The 27,190-nt window shown below is 35.2% G+C and overlaps 2 pseudogenes; one reads left to right on the plus strand and one right to left on the minus strand.

Annotated features, from left to right (window-relative positions):
- Positions 1–12,498: 12,498 nt before the first annotated feature.
- Positions 12,499–13,748, minus strand: LOC100686735 (annotated as a pseudogene).
- Positions 13,749–16,455: 2,707 nt separating this feature from the next.
- Positions 16,456–27,190, plus strand: part of LOC100687454 — a 70,843-nt pseudogene continuing 60,108 nt past the window's right edge.

Genomic DNA, 27,190 nt, shown 5'->3' on the forward strand with positions numbered 1-27,190 from the left:
AGTTTTATGGAAATAGGTAAAATCTCTTGAATTTTCTGAATCTCAATTTATTTATAATTCATATGAGAAGCTGTGCCATATCTGTGGCTATCAAAGTGTACTGCATATATGAATCAATCTGGGAAATGTTAAAATGCAATTATGAGCCCCTTTTGTCTTTGAAACTGATTCTCTAAGATTTGGATGAAGCCTAGGTATTTGTTATTAAATAAACATCTGAAGTGATGGTATCTCAGAATGTCTGCAGTCAAGTTTAAAAAACTGAATTAAATATTTCCTGAAAGTCTTTCCTAATTCTAAAATGTTATGATTTAAAGTCCACAAAAAAAGTATTGAGAAGAATTGCTAATGTAAATGTAATAAAAGCTTCTCTGTGATTCCATTAGTATAGTCTTATTAATTCATAAACTTTATATTTTAAGACTAGTTTTGGTTAACAGGCAAAAGGACAGAGATCCCATATACTCCCTGTTCTCACACATATAAAATCTCCTCCAACTATCAATATCCCAACCTATTGTGGTATGTTCATTACAATTGATAAAACTACAGTGATACGTCATTGCTCAAAAGTCCACAATTTACATTACATTTCATTCTTGTGCATTCTATGGATTTTGACAAATGTATAATTATGTGCATCTACTATTTTACAGAAGTTTCACAGTCCTAAAAAATCTTCTCTGCTCAGAATCAGTACTCCAATTCCGCTAGTAACTTCATGGGTCACACTTTAAGAATATCTTGAGTCTCTCTAACACAGTGGCATCAAAAAGAGTGAACTATTTAATATTTTAGCCCCTGTGTTCAAAAATTATGCAAGATCTTGATAATTCTAATTAACCCACCTTATATTTTATCATATAATAATAATGCTATGCAGAAGTTGAATATAGGTGATGAAATCATTTCACTAGACTTAACACATTAGCTCCTCATTTCTAGTTTTTTAGCTATAGAAGCTTGAATCCTGCCTAAAAGAACAACTCTATTTTTTTCTCACATAAAATTTTTTTAAGTCTCAAAATTGTCTCTGGTGTTCTAACCAATTTTCCTTTGGTTTTCTAAGAAATTACATCCAGTGTATTCCAATTAATTGATAACTTGAAGTAGTTTGAAGTTTACTTATTGTGAAGATCACAGAGGTCTAGCAGCTTGGCCATAGCTCCTAGGTGATTTCATTGTGTCCTGGCTATCAGCTGGACAAGACACAGTTTTTCTAAAAGTCAACAATTCTAAGTCACCCTCATTTTTTCTTTTGATACTAAGAGTAAATAAGTTGTCAGGAAACAGGGATATCTGTAAGTAAAATAACATTCTCTAGTACCTTCTCACCATTTTCTCTCTCTTTCACATCCTGATTTTGCCCTACTTTATTACTTATTGCCATATTATAAAGTAAGCCTATATTAAATTCTATCTAAAGATACCATAGGTACTTAGGATATTAAAATGCAGTAGTTTTGACAGCTCTCTAATCATAGTGAGATTTTATACTCATAATCTGAAAACATGGCCTGAGTATATGCATATGAATAATGAGAATCTGAGCTCTGCTATCCTTTATCTCAGAAACACACTGATCAGAAAAGTTGGTTCTAGCATCAGATTGACCATATTCATTTCTTATTTCCTACTTCCATCCCTTGATTGCTTTTTACACTTGGGTAAATGATTTTCAACCTCTCTGATTCAGTTTTCTCATCAGTATAAAGGACTTGATCATAATAGTACCTACCTCATAACTTTTCCGAACATAAAATTAGTTAGCATACCTAAAACTCTGCTTGTTATATCATCTTATAAATTGTAGCTAATACTGTTAATTTATTCAAAGGTTAAGAGAAAGCATAGTTTGTTGTTTTGCAAGTGTCAATAATTCACTATGAAATTAGAGCTCACTTTATTATTTGTAAGTCGAATATAGGGTTCTAGATATCTTCTGAAGTGCAGGTTACAATTAAATTGCTAATTATAGAGCACTGCTAAAGGTGTGCTGTGTGAAGTCTATTATCAGTTCTATTCTGTTTTTTTTTTTTTTTTTTTTTTTTTTTTTTTACTGTTAGCTACAATTCCTCTAAAAGAGTTGAAGTCAGCCTTTATTTTAAAAGTGCTTTAAACATTTCACTGAAATAATTGAATGTATTGGTATTAATGGGATTCTCATAATAAAGAAGAATAAATGGGCTAGCTGTTAAGAATATTGAAAGAATTAGGGGCAGTGGATTTAAAATGCCCTCTTCAACTTTCCTCAGATATTATAAATGTAACCATTAATATGCAGTTTCCTACTAAAGTTCAGGATATTTGAAAGATTTTTTTTCTTTTTATGATTTGGAAATGGTGGTTAAAATATGCTGAAAGAATAAGCCTTGGTTTTTTTTAATATATGAAAATACTCTGAAATCATAACTGAGGCAATTTTTCCTGTACCTCTAAAATATCTATTTAATTTAAGACAGGAAGAAATTGGCATACAGAACTGGTATAGAAGTGTCAGTAAATGTTAGAGTGGATTTTGGAAGTCTTTCCAGTATATAATTAGTAAGTATGTGTACATTAGGTTGCTTTGGGAGAATATAATACCTTAGAACTCTACATCATAATAATAACCACCATTTATTAAATCTGTGCTGCATGTGAGGCTACAGAATGTTATGTTTTAATCTTATCTTTCAATAACCAGTGCTGAGTTGTGTTATAGAGTTAACATCGGCATCACCACCATCTAAATTCTCCTCAACTTCAAGAAATACTAGGAACTAAGTTTCACTAAATTCACTTGCATCTGTAGTTCTCACCCAGAGTTTGAAGTAAGGAATCCTGTCTGAGACAGGAAAAACAGATTATTATCTTCCAGATAAAACAGGTTATTATCTTCCAGATTATTATCTTCCAGATTATTATCCTGTCTGAGACAGGAAAAACAGATTATTATCTTCCAGGAGCTCCTGGAAGATGCAAGATTCAATGCGACTTTCAGATGAGCTTCTTGAGAAGAACCTGCATCACAACTATAGGCTGAGACCATCCAGAGATACTTTGCCATATATCTTGAAACCTGGCTTTGGGCCAAGCTTCTCATGATCATCTATCTTTTCGCTTTTGACTGACATTGGTGATGTTGGCTTCTCTGACCTTCATTCCCTCAGACTTTCTAACAATTGTTCAGACTTTAAAGCCCTTCTTAAGTGGTAATATAAAGTGGCTTCTATTTTCTTTCTCTTTTAAATTTTTTTATTAAGACTGATTTTCATTTCAGTATAGTTAATATACAGTGTCACATAAGCTTCAGGTGTACAATATAGTGATTCACCAGTTCTACACATTACACAGTGCTCATCATGGTAAGTGCATGACTTAATCCCCATTACCTATTTCACCCATCCCCCACTCACCTCCCCTCTGCTCACCATCGTTTGTTTTTTACAGTTAGGAGTCGTTCTTGGTTTATCCCTTTCCATCTCTCTTTTTTTTTTCTCATTTGTTTTGTTTCTTAAATTACACATATGAATGAGATCATATGGTATTTATCTTTCTCTTACTGACTTATTTCATTAGCATTACATTAACAAGAGTCATCCATGTTATTGCAAATGGCAAGATTTCATTTTTTTTATGCATGAAAAATTCCATTCTGTATATACATCATATCTTCTATATCCATTTATCTATCATTGGACATTGGACTATTTCCATAATTTGGCTATTGTAAATAATGCTGCTATAAACAGAGAGGTGTATATATCCCTTGTAATTAGCATTTTTGTATTTTTTGGTTAAAAACCCAATACTGTGATTGCTGGATCATACAGAAGTTCTATTTTTAACTTTTTGAAGAACCTCCATACACTTTTCCAGAGTGGCTGCACCAGTTTGAATTCCCACTAACAGTATTAAAGGGTTCCTTTTTCTTCAGATCCTCATCAACCCTTACTGGTTCTTATGTTATTGATTTTTAGCTATTCTGAGAGATTTAAGATGATATCTTACTGTAGTTTTGATTTACATTTCCCTGATGATGAGCGACATTGAGCATCTTTTCATATGTCTGTTGGCCATCTGGCTGTCTTCTTTGGAGAAATGTCAATTCATGTCTTTTACCCATTTTTAATTGGACTATTTGGCTTTTGGATATTGAGTTGTGTCAGTTCTTCATATAGTTTATATACTAACCCTTCATCAGATAAGTCATTTGTAAGTATCTTCTTTCAGTAGGTTGCCTCTTAGTTTTGATGGTTGTTTGCTTTGTTGTGCAGATGCCTTTTGTTTTATTGTAGTCCCAGTAGTTTATTTTTGCTTTTTCCCCTCCTTGTCTCAGGAGACATGTCTAGAAAAATGTTACTATGGCTGATGTCAGAGAAATTACTTCCCGTGTTCTCTTCTAGGATTTTTATGGTTTCATGTCTCACGTTTAGGTCTTTAATCTATTTTGAGTTTATTTTTGTGTGTGGTATAAGAAAGTGATCCAGTTTCATTATTTTCCTTGTAGTTGATCAGTTTTCCTGACACCATTTGTTGAAGACACTGTCTTTTTCCCATCGCATATTTTTTCTTCCTTTTTCAAAGATTAATTAACCATATAGTTTTGAGTTTCTTTCTGGGTTTTCTACTCTGTTCATTGGTGATGGTGGCTGGCTTCCCTGATCTTCATTTCCTCAGACTTTCCAACAATTGCTTAAGCTTTTAAACTCTTCCGACTGGTAAAATAGGTGGCTTCTGGTTTCATGACTGGAACTTGACACAGACAAGATGAAGTAGGCATCACTATCCTCCTTTAACAAATCAGGAATTTAAGCTCAAAGAGCTTAGATAACATGTTCAAAAATGACATAGCTAATACATGACTACACTGAGATGCACTCCTAATTTATTCAAAGATGCTTTTGTCCAATGATATTATATTCTGGGGTCAGTTCCAATAGCGGTGTGTCTTATACTAAATTCATATATATTGCATTTATTATTTATTATTATTTTTTTATGATAGACATAGAGAGGGAGAGAGAGGCAGAGACACAGGCAGAGGGAGAAGCAGACTCCATGCCGGGAGCCTGATGCGGGACTCGATCCCGGGACTCCAGGATCGCACCCTGGGCCAAAGGCAGGCGCGAAACCACTGAGCCACCCAGGGATCCCCTGCATTTATTATTTTAAAAAAATTAAAAAGGCTACATATGGTGGCCACATATACTAACATAAATTTCATACAGTACAGATTGATTCTATATCTAATATATGGGCAGGTTTAAAAAGAAACTTGTTATGCAAACTTAATACTTGTTCAGTTTTGTCATTCACATTTCCCTAGGTTAAATCAAACTTAAGTTTTTGCTGTGTATTGACTCTGTTGGCATCAATACATGAAGACCCTTTAATCATACAGCAGCCAGAACAGGGACCCTGGAACCAGGCACATGAAGATTACGAACTTTGCAAAAAGGTAGATAAAGACCAACAAGTTATTTCCTCAAGGATGATAACATAGAATAAGAGCATGACTAAGTTAAAAGCCACAGAATACGATTTTATGAAAGAAGTAAGTGGAACTCAACAGATCAACTCTCAATTGATATTTTGAGATGCCTTACTCCTTCAAGACTTAACTCAATTGTTTTCTCTTCTTGAAAGCTTCTTTGGGTCAAGTCATCACCTCTCCTATGTTAAGTCTAATGATCCTTCTTTAGCTCCATTGACACTTTATGCATGTTTTTATAGCAAAAATTTCAAACTTTTTACCCTTTAGACAGATGAAAAGAAATGTTATCTTTAAAAGAAGACTATTAAATAGATGCCTCAACAGTCATTGGTAATAACAATATATTATTTCCCACTCAAAATTTTGAAGAATGATACCAGTGCCAATACAAAGCAAATTTTAGCTATGAATGATGTACTTATTATTCAGAGCTGAAAAACAAAAACAAAAACAAAAACAACAACAAAAAAAAAACAAATACAAAAAAAAACAAATACAAAACAAACCAAGTCATATAGAGAAAAGGCCACTTCCTGATTTTGGTATAAGCTAGAGAGGTCCAGACAACACATGAACCAGAGGCCTTAAGATGTCCGTTGATACAGCAGGGCTAAAGGAAGCTGTCTGGCATCAAAAGAGTAAAAGAAAGTATAAACAACAACAACAAAATGAACATAAAGCCAGCTAGAGACCTAAATGGCCTCTCTTCGCTCTCCTAGCTTTGCAGGAGTTAACCTGATGTCCAGGAAGGGACTGTGAGGGAGTTGGAGATTATGTTGAGATAAATCTACCAGTAGAATTTGAAAATTTTGGAATACAGGGAATTCTGAGTTCAGATTCAAGCCAGAGACATTTGCTTTCCCATAGACAAATGTAGGATGGGAAATAGTTACTTGTGCACATATTTATATCATTCAGAACTATTTTACATTGTAAAACATTTTAACAATAGCTTTATTAAAATATAATTTACAAACCATATTGTTCACCTAATTATACAATTCAGTTGGTATATTCACTGAGTTGTGCAACTGTCACAACAATTTTAAAACTTCTTGCCACCCTTCCAAAAAAACCCTATACCCATTAGCTGTAACCCCATTTTCCCCCTCAACCTCCACCACCATTACTGTCAACAGCAAGCCATAGAAAATGTCTAATTTTAACCTACTCTATAGATTTACTTATACTGGACATTTCATAGAATGCAATCATGTAATATGTAGTCTTCTGTGATGCCTTTTTTTCACTTCGCATACTGCTTTCAAGGTACATCTTGTTGTATCATATATCAGTACTTCACTCATTTTTATTACCAAATTATATTCTATCATGGAGGTATACTATATTCTACTTGTCTGTTTATCAACTGGTCAACACTTGGATTGTTTTTACTGACTTCTTTCATGTAGCATACTGTTTTTGAGGTTCACTAAGATAAACGACAAAAACATCAAAAATTTTGTAGCAGTAGTTTAGTCTCTGTGCCCATTCCTAATGGTTGCTGAGTCATTCTAATATATATATATATATACCACATTTTACTTTCCTGTGTATCAGTTGATGAACATGTATATTATTCTCATTTTTTGATTATTATAAATAATGCTACTATATACATTCACATAATGTGTTTCTATGGATATGTTTTCTCTTGGTTAAATTCTTAAGGAGGAAAATTATTATTATTATTATTTTAATTTTTATTTATTTATGACAGTCACACAGAGAGAGAGAGAGGCAGAGACACAGGCAGAGGGAGAAGCAGGCTCCATGCACCGGGAGCCCGACATGGGATTGGATCCCGGGTCTCCAGGATCGCGCCCTGGGCCAAAGGCAGGCGCCGAACCGCTGCGCCACCCAGGGATCCCAAGGAGGAAAATCATTGAATCACATGGAGACTTTATGCTTAACTTGTTTTAAAAGGCATTTGATAATTATTTTAAAAGATTTATTTATTTATTTATTTATTTATTTATTTATTTATTTATTTATTTATCAGAGAGAGCATATAAGCAGGGAGAACAGCAGAGGGAGACTGAGAAACAGGCTCCATGTTGAGCAGGGAGCCAGATGTGGGGCTCCATCCCAGGAGCCTGGGATCATGACCTGAGCTTAAGGCTGATGCTTAACCCACTGAGCCATCCAGGCACCCCTATGTTTAACTTTTTAAAAAGCTACCAAATTATTTTTCAAAGTAGTTTTTGTGTTTTAACTTCTTCTTTTTTTTTTTTTTTTTTTAAGATTTTATTTATTTATTCATGAGAGATGAGAGGAGAGAGAAAGAGAGAGAGGCAGAGACACAAGCATGCTCCATGCAGGGAGCCCAATGTGGGACTCAGTCCCAGGTCTTCAGGATCACACTCTGGGCCCAAGGTGGCACTAAACTGCTGAGCCACCTAGGCTGCCCTATGTATTAACTTCTTATCTGAGCTACATGAAGATGTCAGTTTCTAAACTTCTTTGCCAATACTTGTTCTCATTTAGCTTTTTATTATAGTCATTCTATTGGGTAACTAATACTATTCCATTGTTTTTTAATTTGCATTTCCTTAATTAATAATGGTGAGCGTCTTTTAGTGTGTTTATTGGCCATTAGTGCTTCTTATTTGTAAAACATATATTTAATAGTATGCCTGTTGTTATTCTTTCTTATTTTTCAAGTTATAAAAATTATTATATATCCTAGATACACTTTATTTACCAAATACGTTATTTGAAAAACTTTCTCCTCTATTACTTGTGTTTTTATTTTCATAAGGGTGTTTTTTGAGGGAACAAGTTTTCAATTCTGAAAATGTCTATCAATTTTTTTCTTTTGGTATTATAACTAAGAATTATTATCTACCTAAGGTCATCAAGATTTCCTCTTTTTTTCCAGATTTTTAAAAATAGCTATAGCATTTACATTTAGGTCTTCGATTTATTCTTAATTAATTTTTTTTAAGATTTATTTATTTATTCATGAGAGACACAGAGAGAGAGGCAGAGACACAGGCAGAGGGAGAAGCAGGCTCCATGGTGGGAATCCGATGTGGCACTCAATCCCAGATCCTGGGATCATACCCTGAGCCAAAGGCAGACACAACTGCTGAACCACCCAGGCACCCCTTTTAATTAATTTTCTATATGTTGTTAGGTATAGATGTCAGATTCATTTATTTTATCTTATTCTATTTTGCAATATATATTTGTTTGAATGAAGATACATAATTTTCCCAGCACCATCCTGTGAAATTACTTTCTCCCATTGAATTATTTTGCATTTTATACTTATTTTTTTAAAGTCAGTTGATCATAAAGATTAAGTCTACTTCTAGACTTTTAATTCTATCTCACTAAACTGTATGTCTCTTTCATTGCCAATATCATATGATGCTGATTACTATGGTTTTACACTTTTTATTTCCTTTTTTCATTTAATATATCATGGCTCTTGTCTCAGGTCAAAATTTATGATTTTGAATAGCTTAATAAGGCTTTCTGATATTTTTATAATAATAAACAGAATGAATAAGTTATACTTTTTCAAATAGTCCCCTATGGGTTCATATAGACAGTTTTCTATGTTTTCTTTTAAAGTCTTTATTGCTGGGGGATCCCTGGGTGGCTCAGCGGTTTGGCACCTGTCTTTGGCCCAGGGCGTGATCTTGGAGTCCCCGGATGGAGTCCCACTTCGGGCTCCCGGCATGGAGCCTGCTTCTCCCTCTGCCTGTGTCTCTGCCTCTCTCTCTCTCTCTCTCTCTCTCTCTGTCTATCATGAATGAATAAATAAATTTTTTTAAAAATAAAATCTTTATTGCTGGGAATTCAGATCTAGTTTATAACATTTGGAGTTGATTATTTAATAGTGTAAATTAGAGGGATGATAATTTCATGTGAGTATATAAGTGTTTCCAAATAACTACTTGAAAAGACTATAGATTATTCATTACTCTGTACTGTAACCTTTGTCATAAATCTATAGCTTCGGATATTTAATTGTTTTATTACATTTTTATAGTTTTATTTTTTGAACTCATCTACATATTTTGTTAAATTCTTTTCTATGTGCTTGATGTTTTTCATATTATTTTACTACACTTTACCTAACTGCTTAGGATGGTTATTTAACCTTCTTTCTTTGCCCTTAGGTTTTTTTCTGCATTTTCTTTGATCACTGGGTTACATTGTTTAATAATGGCTAAATTCTCCTACTGTGATTGTTAATTTTTCTACTCCTTTAGAGTTCTATTCATTTTTGGTTTGTGTGCTTTGAAGCCATAAATTTGGGCATATAGGTAGATTTGTTGCATTTTCCTGATAAATTAAAAATTTTGTTTTTTGTGAAATAACCTTCATTATCCCTGCAATATTTTTAACTCCTCTATATAAAAGGAGGGAAATCCAAAAATGATATTCATGGACAAAATTGGGTCACACCATCCCTAAAATTCCTTCTTTATTGACACTGATAGCTTCCAGCATCCAATTATACTTATTGTTGTTCTTTCTCATCTGTGGTACTGAGTGGGAAACTTTCTATGTTCTCTAACAAAACTATTACAAAATAGAAAGCATGCATAATAGACATCATAGGATCTCATGTTACTTCTGTAATTAGAACTTAGATAAATTAGTAAAGGCCTGAGAAATTTTTGTAGTAAGTAACTTGTCTGCTGGGAATGAACAGCCTAAATCTTATTTTCTGCCATGTTCTTCTTGTAATTATTAAAAACAAAAATAAAAAACAGTCTTTACAGATAAATAACATCTTGTTAACTGGAACGGATTTTACCTTAGCTCATCAGAAATAAAGAACAGTGTCTGATGGCCCTAGAATGCTCCTTAGATCTCATGAAATGTGTATCTATAAGGACTATGTTATTAAATTATCTAACCTCAATTTTTTAACCTGATGGAAAAAGGCTATTTTTAGAATCTTAATAGAACTCATATTTTAAAGTATTCCAGATAGGGGTAGTTCCCCTAACTGGAACATTGTATACCATTTTCACTGGATAAAGTAAGTTGAAAAGATGAAATGAGAAAACATTGCCACGTAATATTTGTGAGGCTTCATGGAAAAGAGACTATCTCTAGCTTCTCCCACAACTTAATTCTTTTATGCATTAGAACAACTCTATTTCTTTTTTTTTTTTTTTTTTTTAATTTTTATTTATTTATGATAGTCACAGAGAGAGAAAGAGAGAGAGGCAGAGACATAGGCAGAGGGAGAAGCAGGCTCCATGCACCGGAAGCCCGACGTGGGATTCGATCCCGGGTCTCCAGGATCGCGCCCTGGGCCAAAGGCAGGCGCTAAACCGCTGCGCCACCCAGGGATCCCGAACAACTCTATTTCTTTGACCCAACTCAATCAACATTTTTTTAAGATATGAAATGAAAAGAGTTAGTAAGGATAATTCTGAGTTTCTATGATTTGGCATTTAGCAATCATGACTGTGCTTGCTTCACTGATTTTAAGTAATTTAAATGTGTATAAATCAGAATGTACAGCTGACATGAATCTAAAAATTTGTTAGGAAATCTGCAGAGGCCTCTTAGGAATTTGAAGAATTCATGGAGAATGGGAAAAGTACCGTAGCCAAAAAAAACCCCAGAAAATAGCCTATGCAAGTTGAATTGATTCTGTCATTGGTTTATTATACCAGTTTCTTTAAACTTATCTGAAATGTGAAATACCAAATCTGAATGATTCCTATTTATAGTTGTTATAATTATAGCTGTAGTATTACTTGTTGAAAAATACATTCACAAATGTATAAAAAAGAAGTAATAACTGAAAAATCCGAAGCAGATATTACCGCTCACATTTTAACATACATTACTTTAGTTTCAGTCTTAGTATGTTTGTGTGTGTATGTGTGTGTGTGTGTGTAATTCTACCATGTTTAAAATCAATCCTTTGTCACTTTACCCAATTTGTTAAATTTGCTATTAAAATTAAAATTCTTAAAATAATTCAGGGTGAATCCAGGAAGACGGCAGAGTAGGAGGACCCTAAGCTCACCCCGTCCCACATTTACAACTAAATATCACTCATAACGTCCAAGTCAATAACCAGACAACAATCCAAAGCCACATCTGAGAGGTTAGGAGGGGCAGAAACAATGGTGGGGAGCTGCCCACAGGAAGGAGGGATCTGATGTTATATAGAGAGAAAAGCACCCAGGAGCTACACAGGAAACAGCATCCTCATAATGTCTGGCCTTCTAAACCAAATGGGCTGAATTCTGTTAGTTTGTGTAACCGCAGGACTTGGAGCCTGAATCTTTAAAAATCAGCTGACTCAGCATTGGGCTAGCTGGGAGGCCAAGCGGTAGTGGGTCCCCCCACTTAAAGACACAATAGTATGAGGAAAGGCAAACACAAGTGACAATTCATAGATTGGAAGTTCAAATATTATTAAGATGTCTATACAACTTAACGCAATCTACATGTTTAATGCAATCCCAATCAAAATACCACCAGCATTTTTCACAGAACTAGAACAAACAACCTTCAAATTTATAGGGAACTACTAAAGATTCTGAGTAGCCAAAGCAATTTTTTTTTTTTTTGGACTTGAAATATATTTTTATTTTGAGTTTTGTCCTTCATGTTTTATGGAATAAAAAATTCGGGCTTTTTAACAGATTTTTTTTTTATTTTTTTATTTTATGTATGATAGTCACACAGAGAGAGAGAGAGGCAGAGACATAGGCAGAGGGAGAAGCAGGCTCCATGCACCAGGAGCCGACGTGGGATTCGATCCCGGGTCTCCAGGATCGCGCCCTGGGCCAAAGGCAGGCGCTAAACCGCTGTGCCACCCAGGGTTCCCCAAATTCGGGCTTTTTATCGCATGAAACTAAAATTGGGACGGATGGGGGGCTGGAGGAGGGGGTTGGGGCTGAGGGGGAGCAGGAGATGCCCACTCCCCCAGCTCCTGGGTAATGACACCTCACTTTGTCTTGCATAATTTCTGGCATCTTCCTGCCTGCAATGCAGGCTCTCTCAGCGTCTCAGAGAAGAGGAGGGGATCACATGCTCATCCTCATGCTTGGAGAAAAATTGTCATTCTGGAAGGAGTGGAGGAAGTTCTCTCCTAGATCGCCATGGTCTCAAGGGGTGCCTGGAGGATTGCTAATGCCACTTATGTTGTTAGAAGAATTTTTGGGAAGTCCATCTATGTCACCTGACCCTAACGATACGTTCATGTGGTGTGGCTCCATGCCGCCCATGCCTCCCATCCGGCCGTGCGAGCCTGGACCCATGGGGAAGTTGGACCGGCTGCCTCCAGGCGCACCGGATTAATCATTGTGTAGATGCTGTCACTGGAATTTGTTAAATCTGCAGGACTAGGCATGATGGGTGTTCCTGGGGGGCCACCACCACCAGGAGGTCCCACGTAGGTACCAGGTGATGAGGAGGAGTAAGGAGTTGAGTTAGCACTGTTGGGATTTGGCCAGGGCCTGCCAGCTCCCGGGCCCATGTCACCCCCGGGCATGGCGGGCCGAGGGAGTTGCGTGGTGGTCTCATGCCGCTGCCGTAATGCTGTGGGCCAGGCCCCATGGGCCCCATGCCTCGGGGAGGGTTCATTCTCTCATCGATCCTCCCAGGTTGGGGTGCCCTTGTTGTCGGGTGGGATCCATAGAATTGGGCTGCAACCGCTGGGTCCCAGGAACTCCTCCCGGAGGCTGGTTTCCCATTCTGATGGGGGCCTGGGGCCGCCTGCCTATTGCGGTGACATAAAAGGCTGACTGTGGGGCCCCATCAGGCTGCTGGGGTTGTGAGGTGGAGGCTGCGCGTGCGGCCAGGGCTGTGGCCCCGGAGGACCCTGAAAGAACCCGAGTGGGATGGGGCCTCCCGGCATCCCAGGCATCCCATCCTTGGGGGGAAAGTCGCCAAGCACAGGGCTCGGGGCAGCTGCTGCACTGCAATCGTGAAAGACTTTTGCTTCACTCAAATGTTCACAAGTGAACATTCAGTAATGTGAATTCAGAAACTCACAGTCCATTTCAATTAATTAATTAATTAATTAATTAATTCAGCCTTTCAGGAGCTGCACAGTAAAGGTCCCAAAATACGCACCACCACGAGTGCAAAAACCCAGGCGGTTCTCCCAATGTGATGTTTCTTTCCCATCGGATCTCCGACAAGAAGGTCTGTGCAGATTTCTGTGCTCCTACGTGCCGTAAATATTCGTAGACGTATAAAGCTAACTTTCCCCGAGCCTGCCCATCCGAGGGCACAGCCGAGCCTTTGCCTTTGGCAAACATGGTCTGCAGGGAGGAGGGCACCGACCCCGCCGCCCGCCGCCCGCCCGGCTCCGCCTGCGCCGCCCCCTAGCCAAAGCAATTTTGAGAAATAAAAAGCTAGAGGTATCACAATTCCTGACTTTGAGTTTTATTACAAAGCTGTAGTATTCAAAACAATATGGTTCTGATGCGGAAATAGACTCATAGATCAATACAACAGAAGAGAAAACCCGGAAATAAACCTACAATTATGGGGTCAAATACTCTTTCACAAAGCAGGAAGAATATCCAATGGGAAATAGACAGTCACTTCAACAAATAATGTTAGACAAACTGGACAGCAACGTGCAAAAGAATGAAACTGGACACTTTCTTAGACCATACACAACAATAAACTCAAAATAGATCAAAGACCTAAACATAAGACCTGAAACCATAAAAATCCTAGAAGAGAGCACAGGCAGTAATCTCTCTGACATCGGCCATAGTAATATTTTTCTAGACATGTATCCTGAGTCAAGAGAAATAAAAGCAAAAATAAGCTATGGGGACTACATCAAAATAAAAAAGCTTATGTTCAAAAAAGGAAACTATCAACAAAACTAAAAGGCAACCTATGGAAAGGGAGAAGATATTTGCAAATGACATATCAGATAAAAGGTTAGTATCAAAAGATATAAGACTTGATACAACTCAACACCCCAACCAAACAATCCAATTAAAAATGGGCACTGTGGGTGGTGCCTGGTTAGTTCAGGCAGTTAAGTGTCTGACTCTTGGTTTCAGCTCAGTGTCATGATCCCAAGGTCATGATATGGAGCTCCAAGTTGGGTTCCATGCTTAGCTCAGAGTTTTCTTTGGATTCTCTCTCTCTCTCTCCCCTCTGCCTCTCCTTCTGCTTGAGTTCTCTCTCTCTCTCTCTTTTATCCCCCTCTCCCTCTCCCCTAAAATGAATAAATAAAATCTTTTTAAAAATGATTGGAAAACATAAACTAACATATCTCCAAAGAAGAAATACAGATAGCTAAGAAACACATGAAAAGATGCTCAACATCACTCATCATCAAGGAACTGAAAATCAAAGTTACAATGAGATATCATCTTACATCTGCTAAAATAGCTAAAATCAAAAACACAAGAAGCAACAAGTATTGGAAAGGATGTGAAGAAAAAGAAACTCTTGTTCAGTGTTGATGGGAATGCAAACTGGAGCAGCCACTGTGGAAGACAATATAGATGTTCCTCACAAAGTTAAAAATAGAACTACTGTATGATCCAGGAATCACACTACTAGGTATTTACCCCTTAAAAACCCAAAACTGTTAATTACAAGGGGTTTGTACATTCCTGTGTTTATAGCAGCATTATTTACAATAGCCCAATTATGGAAGCAGCCCACATGTTTTTTTGATAGATGAATGGATAAGGAAGTGGTATATATATATATATATATATATATATATATATATATATATATATACACACACACACAATGGACTATTATTCACAAAAAAGAATGAGATCTTGCCATTTGCAACAACATGGTTAAAGCTAGACAATATAATGCTAAGTGAAATATATCAGTAAGCAAAAGATAAATACCGTATGATTTCACTCGTCTGAAGAATTTAAGAAACAAAAACAAGAAATGAGTAAAGGGAAAAAGAGAGAGAGAAAAACCAAGAAAGGGAATAGTAGCTACGGAGAACAAATTTATGGTGATTAGAAGGGTGGTGGGTGGGGAGAATGGGTAAAATCAGCAATGGAGATTAAGGAGTACACTTGGGGTGATGAGCACTGGGTGATGTATAGAACTATTGAATCTCTACATTTTACACTTGAAACTAACATAAAGTTTTATGTTAACTATACTAGAATCTAAAATTAATAACAACAAAACAATAACAATAAAAACTTCAGGGTGTTTCCATTACTTTCATCACTATAATGTTGAAATTATTTGTTCAACATATGTTGAACATCAATAATGTTTTATTATTTGTGTGTGAATATGTGTATAAGTGCATTCATAACTTTGTCAGTATTTCTGAATATTTCCTTTGGATATTTTCATTCTTATTTTTCTTCAAATAATTAGACAATTGTAGCATCTTTTGCTATTCTAAAAATTATAACATGTGAGATAAAATTACTAGCACAAATTTTATGAACTTCTTCACAATTGTGTTTCAGTGTGATTTCTAGAAATACACTAAGTTTCATTCCCACTAACAATATCTAAAAGTGATTATTCAATTTTCCTTTTACAGAATGGAGTTCAATTGTTATTTTTAATCCTCTTGTACACAAAATGCATTTGTGGGTCAAATGTTAATTAATTAGAAAATTAATTTTCTAAGATTAAATTAATCTTTTACGGGTGACTGTTTAGACATTGGATATAAAATTAGTAGATAAGAATGGACTGTGAGTTTCTGAAATTTACACTGGAATGAGGAAGATGGAAATGAATCAAACAATTCCATAAGAAAATGTAAAATTACAACTGTGTTTAGTGCTATGAAGAAGTGTACAAGATGATATGAGATCACAATAGGGAAGTCAAACCTCCTTTGTAGTTTGTGTAAAACTGCCTCAAGTGAACTTGAGGAGACAAGCTCAGTGAACTTCACACTCATTCAGGAGTAAAGGCTACTAGACAAAAGAGCAAAGAGGCGTTTGGAAGAAAATGTGTAAAAGGCTTTGTAGTAGAAGACAATATTGTTTTTTGGCAGCAAGATGAGTGCATCTGAAGCCGAGAAAGCAAGACTTGACAATTTTGGTGTATCTATTTCTCAACAGGTAGGTCAATTAAAAAGAAAAAAAAAAGTTAGGTATTATTTAACTCCTTTTCTTGAATCAAAATGAAAAGCAATTGAAGGGATTTAAACACAGAATGACAATAATTGATGTGACTTAAAAAAATAAAAGTTGTGTTTTTCTTGGTTTTGTCTAGTTTTAATGTGGAAAACAGGTCAAAAGGAAGCCCTTGTGGATTCATGGAAATAAAATATGAAGATCTTTGACATAAAAGATGGAAATATTTGGAGGTGTGTTTGATGAAAGATGGTGGTGTCTTGTGAAGTCAGAATGAAGGAAAGGGTAGAGTTAAGGATGACTCCATTTTCTGGATTTTATCATGAGAAGGATACAGATAAAGAGAAGTTTTCAGAGTGATAGTAACATAGAATTTATTTGGATGTGTTTGGGGGAAAAAATAACTTTCAAATTTGCTTGCTTATGTCCATGCATAATTTGAAGTATAAAGTACCTTCTCAGCAGGAAATACAATAATGAGGGCCATCTGTGTAATAACTGAAATCATGGATACAAATAAATTTATTTAGGGAGGTTTTGGGAATGAGTAGAGAGTAGTTCATGGACCACAGGGCAAAACAAACAATAATCATTACACATTATGTAGTTTATTATAATTTTACGTCTTTTTCCTGAGAACATGTTTTAGGGCCTTTATTCATTTTTCTATCAAAAACTTAATAATTTTCTTAACAATTTTTATGTGTGCTTAAATCATTTAACAATTATATTTAGGTCAATATTTGTGTTTAACTTGCTGTTTAATTATACTTTAAAAGGCATATTTTCCTAAAGTGCCCAAGCACTAAAATTTTATGAAGTCATATATTTTGTCTTTTATTATTTTAATAATTATTATTTATCAATACATTAGTTTATTTGTCATACTATTTTACCAATGTTTAGAAAAAAATCTTTAACAATGCTTACATAAACATTCTTTTTCTGGCTTAAAATTTCCCATTTACTTGGTTTGTAAAATGCACCATGTGAAATGTGAATCTTTTTTTTTTTTTTTAAGATTTTATGTATTTATTCATGAGAGACACAGAGAGAGAGAGGCAGAGACACAGGCAGAGGGAGAAGCAGGCTCCATTCAGGGAGCCCGATGTGGCACTCAATCCCGGGTCTCCAGGATCAGGCCCTGGGTTGAAGACAGGCGCCAAACTGCTGAGCCACCCGGGCTGCCCTGAAATGTGAATCTTAATTAATTGGTATTTATTATCAAATATGTACCCAATTCTCTCATCTCAATATGTTGAATAATCTGCCTCTTAGTCACAGAGTTTTATTTCTACATTTTATTCATATGAAAAATTTATACATATTAAAACTGTTTTAAATGATCTGTTTGGTATCACTGATTCTATAATTTTTCTCAATGTTACTTTTAGTAAAGGTTATCTTAATAAAACAAATAGCTCTACAAATGGAAAAATTGGGATCAACTTGATTAACTATATTTATAGCCTTAATATACTATTTGTTATTTTAAAAAGCAAAAATAAAATAGTCAATTTTAGATTAGATAAGAGACAGCAGAAAATATAATTTATCAAATCCTCAAAATTATCATAAATAATTTAAATACAACAAAAAACAAGCAGAAGCAGCTTTCATTTATCCCAAATTTTTAGAGAATGTTCATGTTCATGAATAAATTTGCTGTTACAGTGTAATTTCTGACAAATAGAATTGTATATGTGTCTATATGAGTGAGTTCTTTAAATCACTCATGGCATCAAATTAGACTTATACTTAAGAAATTATTTGAAAGAAATAATTTATAATTAGTGTTTTTTAAAATCAATTTTCTGGGCAGAAGACATGAATAGACATTTTTCCAAAGAAGACATACAGATAACTGACACATGTAAGGATGCTTAATGTCACTCATCATTACAGAAATTCAAATCAAAAGTACAATGAAATATCACCTCACACTTGTCGGAATGACTAAAATTAACAACACAGGAAACAACAGATGTTGGGAAGGATGTGGAGACAGGGAAATCCCGTTACACTGTTGGTGGGAATCCAAACTGATACAGCCATTCTGCATTTTGTGGAGGTTCCTCAAAAATTTTTAAATAGAACTACTTTATGACACAGCAATTTCACTGCAGACATTTACCCAATGGATACAAAAGTACTGATTCAAAAGGACACAAATGCACCTCAATGTTTATAGCAGCATTACCTATATATCCAGATGAATGTGTAAAGTAAATGTGGCATATGCATATACAATGGAATATTACTGAAATCTTGCCACTTGCAATGACATGGATGGAGCTAGTATATAATGCTAAGCGAAGTAAGTCAGTCAGAAAAAAGACAAATACTATATGATTTCATTCATGTGTAGAACTTAAGAAACAAAACAGATGATCATGGGGAAAATAGAGAGACAAACCATAAAACTGATTCTATTTTTTTTAAAGATTTTCTTTATTTATTCATGACAGAGAGAGAGAGAGAAGCAGAAACATAGGCAGAGGGAGAACCAGGCTCCATGCAGGAAGCCTGATTTGGGACTTGATCCCAGGACTCAGGACCACACGCTGAGCCAAAGGCAGATGCTCAACCACTGAGCCACCCAGGCATCCCATGTAAAACTGCTTTTTCACTATGGAGAATAAACAGGGTTGCTGGAGGGCAGGCGAGGAGGGGTTGGGTTAAATGGGGTGATGGGTATTAGGGACGGTGCTTGTGATGAGCACCAGGTGTTGTATGGAAGCATCGTACACCTAAAACTAATATTATACTGTATGTTAACTAAACATACAGTTTATCTTATTTTTAAATAAAAATTTGAAACAACAAAAACCAAGCAAACAAACAAAATCATTGGGAATTCTGCTCTGACTGGAAATAGGTGAAAACAGCACAAATTTGCTTAGGAGTGAGCTGCCTTTGTCTCGTGTTAAATCATCCAATCAAAATCATGGAAGCTTTTATGTATAATAAAGAGTCGCTGATGGATTAACCAAAAAAAAAAAAAAAAAAAAAAAGTGATTTCCTTTCCGGTCATGAGATCAACATTTATTAACAAACAATTCAGTTTAACATTTTTCAGATGTTTTAATTCTTTTAACTTTATTTAAAGCAGTTTTCTACCCAAGACAAAAGAGAATTTAATCAGTTAAGTGAGAAACTTTCGTGTTTATCTTTCAATTTATCAGAGAAATTAATTGGCATATTTCTTTTTTTTCTTTTTTTGGACAGTTGTTGTGCTCAGATAAGCACAGATTTTCTCCTTCTTCAGTTCTATACAGTACTGCATGAAATATTTTGTTCATACTTTATGAATATTTAGATTTTACATGCCTTGCTGTATTAACTTTAAACTAAAAGTGATTAATGCTAAGGAAATTAAGTTTACAAAACAACTAACAATGAACAGTTTATTATAGTCTTTAATCTCATTCAAACTATACTCTTTATTTTAGAATCCAATTATTTTTCCAAACTGAATGATATATTTTAGAATAAGCTTTGATTTTGTTTTATTGTTTCATGATATTTCTAACTGTTCTGCCTTCAAAACATTCAAGAAAAAAAAGAATTTCCAGTGTATAATCATTCTGTTTCAAGTCTATAATCTTTTAAATTACTCTCCTACATTGTATTTTAGAGAAATATTGTTAGAAAGGAGTAATTTTTCTCTAACTTCAGTTCTGAAGAGTGAGGATCTTTGGTAACTGAATGGTGGCCAAGAATGTCTTTAATAAGATATTTTTACTTCCTATCGAAGTCCAATGACAACTTCCCCATGCCCTCACGATTCTCTGTGAGTTAAATCAAAATTTGAGAATATTTAATTGTTGACTAATAAAATTGCTGACTAAAACATTCATCTCAAGGGAACAAGTCCAGAATTTAAAAGAAAATCACGTGATCTCTTTATGAAGGTGTCTTGGTGTTAATGATATTCAAACATAGACAGCAAGAGTTTTTATCCTGACTCTGTAATCATTTGTAGAGTGCTTGGAATAATATAAGCATTCATAACTCTAACCGGAATCTCTTAAACTGTGGCAATGAATCCCAAGTATCTACACTTCTTTAAACCTCTATTGGAAGATGATTCTAACACAGGACTGTCATTAGCACAAGAAAATGAGCAGCACAATACACCTAAGTTTACATTTCTTACTCCCATTTTACAAATCTCACTGAAAATTACCTGTGATTTTATTAGAAAGTCTTTGAAGAAATAGTTATGTAGAGGCAGTGTGAAGGAATTGGTGTGATAGAAAGAGCCTTGGCCTGACAGAGGACTGAGGGTCTTCCATTCTCATTAAGTGCCTAAGTTCTGCTTTGATTCTGTCTCCCAATCCATAAACGTGAGAGCATAGTAGATAATATAGCAGACATGTGTTTGCCTTCTTACATCTACCTTTTCCTTTCCCTTCCTCAATAGCTTTAGACATCTCTGACAATCTACAGAGCTCTGAGGGAATTGACCCTGCTACCAGTTCAAGGGGCATAGAATGGTATCCTTTACAAGCCAACCAGAATATTCAATCTCTCCTGGCCACACATATGAGCATCAGGCCTAAGCCAGACAAGTCAGAATCAGTTTAATATTTTGCTCCAAATTTTAGGGAACAAAAATTCTCTATTTGTTGGTGAATGCAGTGTATGTATTTAGGGCCTGGAATTGTGTCAGGTACGTTTGCTGCTATTAAAAACACAAACAAACAAAAAAATTTAACTGAGTAAATTTTAAAGATCTAAGGGGATTTACTCAATGACTCATGAATTGGGCAGCATTTAATCTAGCAGATAGAAAGGAGTTCTGAGAAGATGTACAGAATGGAGGGCCTTTCTAGGCAGAAAGAAGTGGGAACAAGAAAAGTTTTCCTAGGCAAAAATTGTGGTGCTTGTTGCCATCATTTTTCTTTAGGGCATGGTAGGGGCCAGGCAGATTACCTAATTAGTGCGGACCAGACAATTCCTCATCAAATGGATCAAGAGTCCATTTCTGGGAGAGCCTAAACTACAACTCTTAAGTCTCAGTTTGGTGACCGGAAGCCTGTTACCTTGCTTTTAATATCACCAAGAGAGAAGTATCCCAGAGAGGAAAGCCAAAGCACAAAGAAGGACAAAGCCAAAAGAATTAAAGGAAAATAGCCCTATTGATAAGGTAGACTTCTCTCTGGAACCCACTCTGCCTTTGAATCAATGACTGCTTTTTTTTTTTTTTTTTAAGCCACTTGAATGTGTCTCCCTGTCAATTGAAATTCTTGCAACTGAATTAATTTTGATGTGGCAACTTTCAAGACCTCATCCAGATTTAATATTTTTGATCTTTAAAATTTAAAATAGTTTGTATTCCCTGATTTCATTTTGGTCCATATTAACCCGGAATTCTGTCAAATGCATTAAAAAGTAGGCAATATGACATATCTTAAAGATCACTAGACCAAAGAGACACATTTCTAATAGATGTATGATCATCAGATCTTCCGGTAACGCGTCAGAAGCAATTCTGAAAATAATAAAGCAATATTTAGATAATCACTAAATATAATGATAGGTTAAGAGATTTCTAAAGCTGCCAGGCTTTCACTCACAGTATTTCCTGTCTCCCCAAAACTGTGCTTATTTGAAGAACATATATAGTCACTGTTCACTCCTGATGGGCCCTGTTCACCAATACCAAGGACTGTACTATCAAACCTGAGTTTTAGCTGGAGGTATTTGAATACTTCTAGTCCAACACTTTGAGATTCCATGCCATTCTTCCTGCAGCTGATATCCCTCTGACTTTGTCTCAAACTGTACTATGTTTTGCATGGGATGTAGGTCTAATTCCCAGTGTCCACCAGAGTCATCCTAAGCTGATGATGGCTTGACACGGGGATAGAAAAGGGAAGCCTCTTTGCCCCATGGTCTGACAACTGTCTGGGGCAATGTGCACTCCTGAATTCCCATTGTATCAGGTTGAGGCTGATGCCTCAATTGGCCTAGTCCCAATGGAGACGAGGCTCTTTCTTAAGTACTTTCCCCTGCTTTATTTCACACCCTTCTCTCCAGAGAGCTCTCCCTCAATGAATCATGTGAAAAGGAATAACTCATCTCAGTTTAGTCTGTAGGCAACCTTGATCTCTGTTTTTTCCCCTGGTGCAAGTCTCTACCTGAGCAACATCCCATCTTCTCAAATACCCTGAAAACTGTAACCACAACTTACACAGCATTTTCCCTTCAGAGGCCTAGAGTTCAAATCCTGATGACTTATTGCCTATTACCATGCTTTTTCATGTGTATCTCTGAAACTCCTGGCTTCTGAAATCTAATTTATCCATTGATATTTGCTTTACCTCATGAGGCTGGAAGATGGGGGAATGTACTGAGAGAGACTTAGTCCAGAGGAGATGGTTTTTAAAACATTTCAAATGCCAGTCTGTTCTCTTGGAAGATCTCAATGGCTCTAATATTGAAATGATTGCAGATATGGAGATAAAGCATTAGAAATTTAAACATAGAGATTCCTACATCTTTAAATTAATTTATTTTCCATCTGTATATCACAAGCTGAGAAAGGTGCTTTCCTTCGACTTGACTTCAAACAAACTATATATATATACTAGAATCATACTAAATGTTGGTCTCCTTGCTAAGACCTTTTTTCAAATTTACAAAGCTTTTTTTTCTTAAAGTTGGACTTAGAAAGCACTGAAAGCTATTACTATCTCTGGGATTCTTTCTTTCTTTCTTTCTTTCTTTCTTTCTTTCTTTCTTTCTTCTTCTTTCTTTTTTCTCTTTCTTTCTTTCTTTCTTTCTTTTTCTTTCTTTCTTTCGTTTTGTTTTCTCATTGTGTTTGTGTTGCTTTCTCAACAGGACATAAAGATATGGATCTACCACATGCCATTATGCTGTGTAGCTGTCCTGGCACTTTCTTCTGTTCTTGCTTCATTTTAACCCAGGATGTGAAACATTTATAGGAAGTAAATGTAGGTCAGTATAAGCAATAGCTAAGCAGTAGAGTTTTTCCAAATTGAAATAATTTGTGTGGGGAAGTAGGTAGGAAAATAAGCCAACATTTAAGTGAAGTACAATAGAGGGGGTTCAGGCATTTAGAGGCAGCACTGGAATAGATGACCCTAATGCCCCTTCCAATGCTGAGATTCTATTATTCCCTAAAATGATAGAGAGTAAAATGGTGAAGATTCCACATGGTAAAGCATTGTTATTTTTATTTTAAGTTAAATAAAATCTGAACATTTTCATCTTTTATGTTCCTGACAAATAGGAGAGATTTGGTGACATTTAAACTTGACCCAAATTTCTTAAATCTTCTTATACTTCTTTACCGTGTTGAAGAATTTTTTCTTCAATTTCAAGAGAAACCCAGAATGTTTCTGATCACTTTTCACTTAAGAAATGATGTGCTAGTTGGTGTCTTAAAAGTTCAAATACAGTGTCTTACTAATCCTGTTGTGTTTTTTTTTTTTTTGAGACAAGAGTTCGCTATTCATCAGTTTTCCTTGTAATGAAGTTATTGTTACATAAAACTTTGCTATCTATAAAAAATCTAAAGTCTATATAAGTGGATCACTCCTTTTTTTCTTAAACTATAGTTAACTCAACCAGTATTTTCTTTTTTAAAGTTAACAAAACTGAAATACAGATAGGTTAAATGACTTTGTAAAAAGCCACAATAAAATGGTAATGAATTAAAAAATCTAATTCATTGCTTCCAGTTACCCATCAAGTTACTTTCTAGGATTAAAATGTGAAAGCTAAAATTCATGTAGGTTTTAAATTAGGCAAAAGATTAATAAAGTATATTTTACATTTATAAAAATGACTAACTTTTTCATATGGTGACACTTCTAAAGTTTAATTTTCACTTCTCACTTACATTGACCAAACAGTTTGTTCTACAAATAAATATATATAGCACCTAAGAACAAATAACCTTCAAGATATATTAAACTAAGCAACCTTAAAAAGAAAGAGATGGGGCAGCCCAAGTGGCTCAGTGGTTTACCACCGCCTTCAGTTGAGGGTGTGATCCTGGAGACCCGGGATTGAGTCCCATGTCAGGCTCCCTGCAAGGAGCCTGCTTCTCTCTCTTCCTGTGTCTCTGTCTCTGTCTCTCTCTCTCTCTCTCTGTCTCTCATGAATAAATAAAATCTTTAAAAAAAAGAAAAAAGTAATTTATGTATTTATTTATTTATTTGAGAGAACACGAGCAGGAATGAGAGTCAGAGAGACAATGAGACTCCCCACTGAGCAGGGATCCTGACATGAGACTCAATACCAGGACCCAGGGATCATGATGTGAGGTGAAAATAGTTGCCCAACCTACTGAGCCACCCAGCTGCCCAATTTAAGTAACTTTTTGAATATAAAATCCTACAAGTACAATGTTGCTTACAACCAATATATTATAGTAATAGGAATAACATCAAACAATTTTAAATTATTTGTTCATTTACAAATTTATTTTACTTATTCTTTAATATGTCTGTGATATAGGTTTTTTTTTTCTCCTTTTACAGATTAGAAATTAAAAACCCATAATAGTTAAGAGGCTGGCATGAAGTCACATGAAATCACACTCAGATCCAATTTTTCCTATTAAGCTATTCATTCATATATTAGAAAACTGCATTTATTGAGCACCAATACTGTGTCAGGCTGCGGACTAAGTGAGGTTATAAGAACACTATATCTCTTATCCTACTTACATATAACTAGAAATTATAGAACTTGGAAAGTGGCTATTTTGTCTTCCCATAGAAAGTTTCCAGATAAGTCATGAAGAATAGATTGGCAAAATGAAATAATGAGAGAGCTAACCTATCCGTCTTCCTCATAGTCAGGGACCCTGCCTGTTCTAGGACTACATGATCATTACATTACCTATTACATAGACCCCTACTTTGTTTCATTTCTTCTTTTCTATCCCCTATACTGCTCAATTTTAACTTACAACTCGAAGTTACATTATTTTTAGAAATATTAGTTCTATCAGCGCACTCCTCTACCCTTGATATCATTCATTATATAAGCTCATTAACATAAAACCTTTTAAGCTCATCTCACACTAATCTCCATTAATTTCCAATACTTTTTTCAAAGAAATGAAATTTGACTTATTATGATACATATTTTAACTTAAATGGCAGAAACTGGTTGCTAATACTCTCTTTTCTGAAGCTCAACCAAGACAAAAGTATATTTTAAATTAAGAAGTTGTTTTAAATAAAGGCTGTCAAATATGCTCCAGTTAAGTAATATTTATTCTCTGAACTTGTCTTACAAGTTATTTATAACATATTTATAAGACACTTTGCTGTCGACAGAGGATACTGGATTTCTCTCAATATTTTTTGAGACAGGTCATAATTTGTGAATTACATTGATTTTATTTACTTACATGTATTAAGATTTGTATCCACAAGTATCAGTAATAATTGACAGTGTATTACTATAAACTTTCAAATTATGATATATAAAACAAAACTAAATAAGTTAAAATAGCTCAATGTTGCCAATATGCAGTATAAAACTGGATTAATGACATTAGATCTTTCTTTATCAAGTACATTATTGACTAAGCAGGAAACTCTCTTCTTGCTTTTATGAATTTTTTACTAATTTGTTTGTTGAGAAGAAATGTCTTTCTCTTTATATTATCATTTCTGATGGTAATATGATTTATCATCTTTGATGGTAATATGATAATCAAAATCTCTGATGATTTTGTTATAAAAAATGTAATTGAGGAGTGCCTGAGTGGCACAGTCAGCTCAGAAGCTAACTTTTGGTCTCAGCTCAGGTCTGATCTCAGGGTTGTGAGATGGAGCCTTACCTCAGGCTCCTGCTTAGCACAGAGTATGCTTGAGTTTCTCTTTCTCTTACTCTGCTCCTTTCCATTGCACTCTCTCTATGTCTCTCATCGAAATAAATAAATCTTTTAAAAAAAAGTGTTATTGAATGTGCTCGCTTCGGCAGCACATATATTAAAAATGTAATTGAACTTATGGTATGAGAGGTTGACAGTGTTAGCATAAGATATGGTTGAGGTTTCCTGCACAGATGATGCTGAAGAAGACCTGAATATTCCCAATGAGGAATACAATTACCTCCCAAACAAAGCAATATGGCCTTGCAGCCTTGGAAAACATACATGGATAGTATTTGGCAGACTAGGTCATTGTTTTATACAAATGGAGTTTGGAACTTTGTCTAAACTTGATGGCTTGCTTAGCTTTCTGTCTTTCTCCATTTTATCTTCTACACCCCTTACCAGTCAGCCTTTGGAGCAATTCCATAAGAAATCATTTGGCCTTAAAGCCCAATCTCAGAACTGCTTCCAGAAAACTACCTAAAAAGAGTACCAGCAGGGCTTGACTCTGAGAAGAGGATGGCTATCGAAGGAAAGAGGGAGAGCAGGTTTGAAGGTGACAGTGTGTGTCTTTTGTGTGTTTGAACCAGTAATTGGTAACAGTGTCCTTTTTCAGGTAGACAACTCTATCTACATTTATTTTTAATTGCCATGAACCTAATGACTGGATTGCATTTGTACTTGTATTATTTTCTTTTCTTCTTCTTCTTTTTTTTTTTTTTTTTTGACTTTCTTGGTCTCTGTGTTTTATTTCTCCTGTTTGCTTGTAATTTGTATCCAATGTGTGTC

Source organism: Canis lupus, chromosome 4 (genome assembly GCF_011100685.1).
Source record: "Canis lupus familiaris isolate Mischka breed German Shepherd chromosome 4, alternate assembly UU_Cfam_GSD_1.0, whole genome shotgun sequence".
Taxonomy (NCBI): domain Eukaryota; kingdom Metazoa; phylum Chordata; class Mammalia; order Carnivora; family Canidae; genus Canis; species Canis lupus.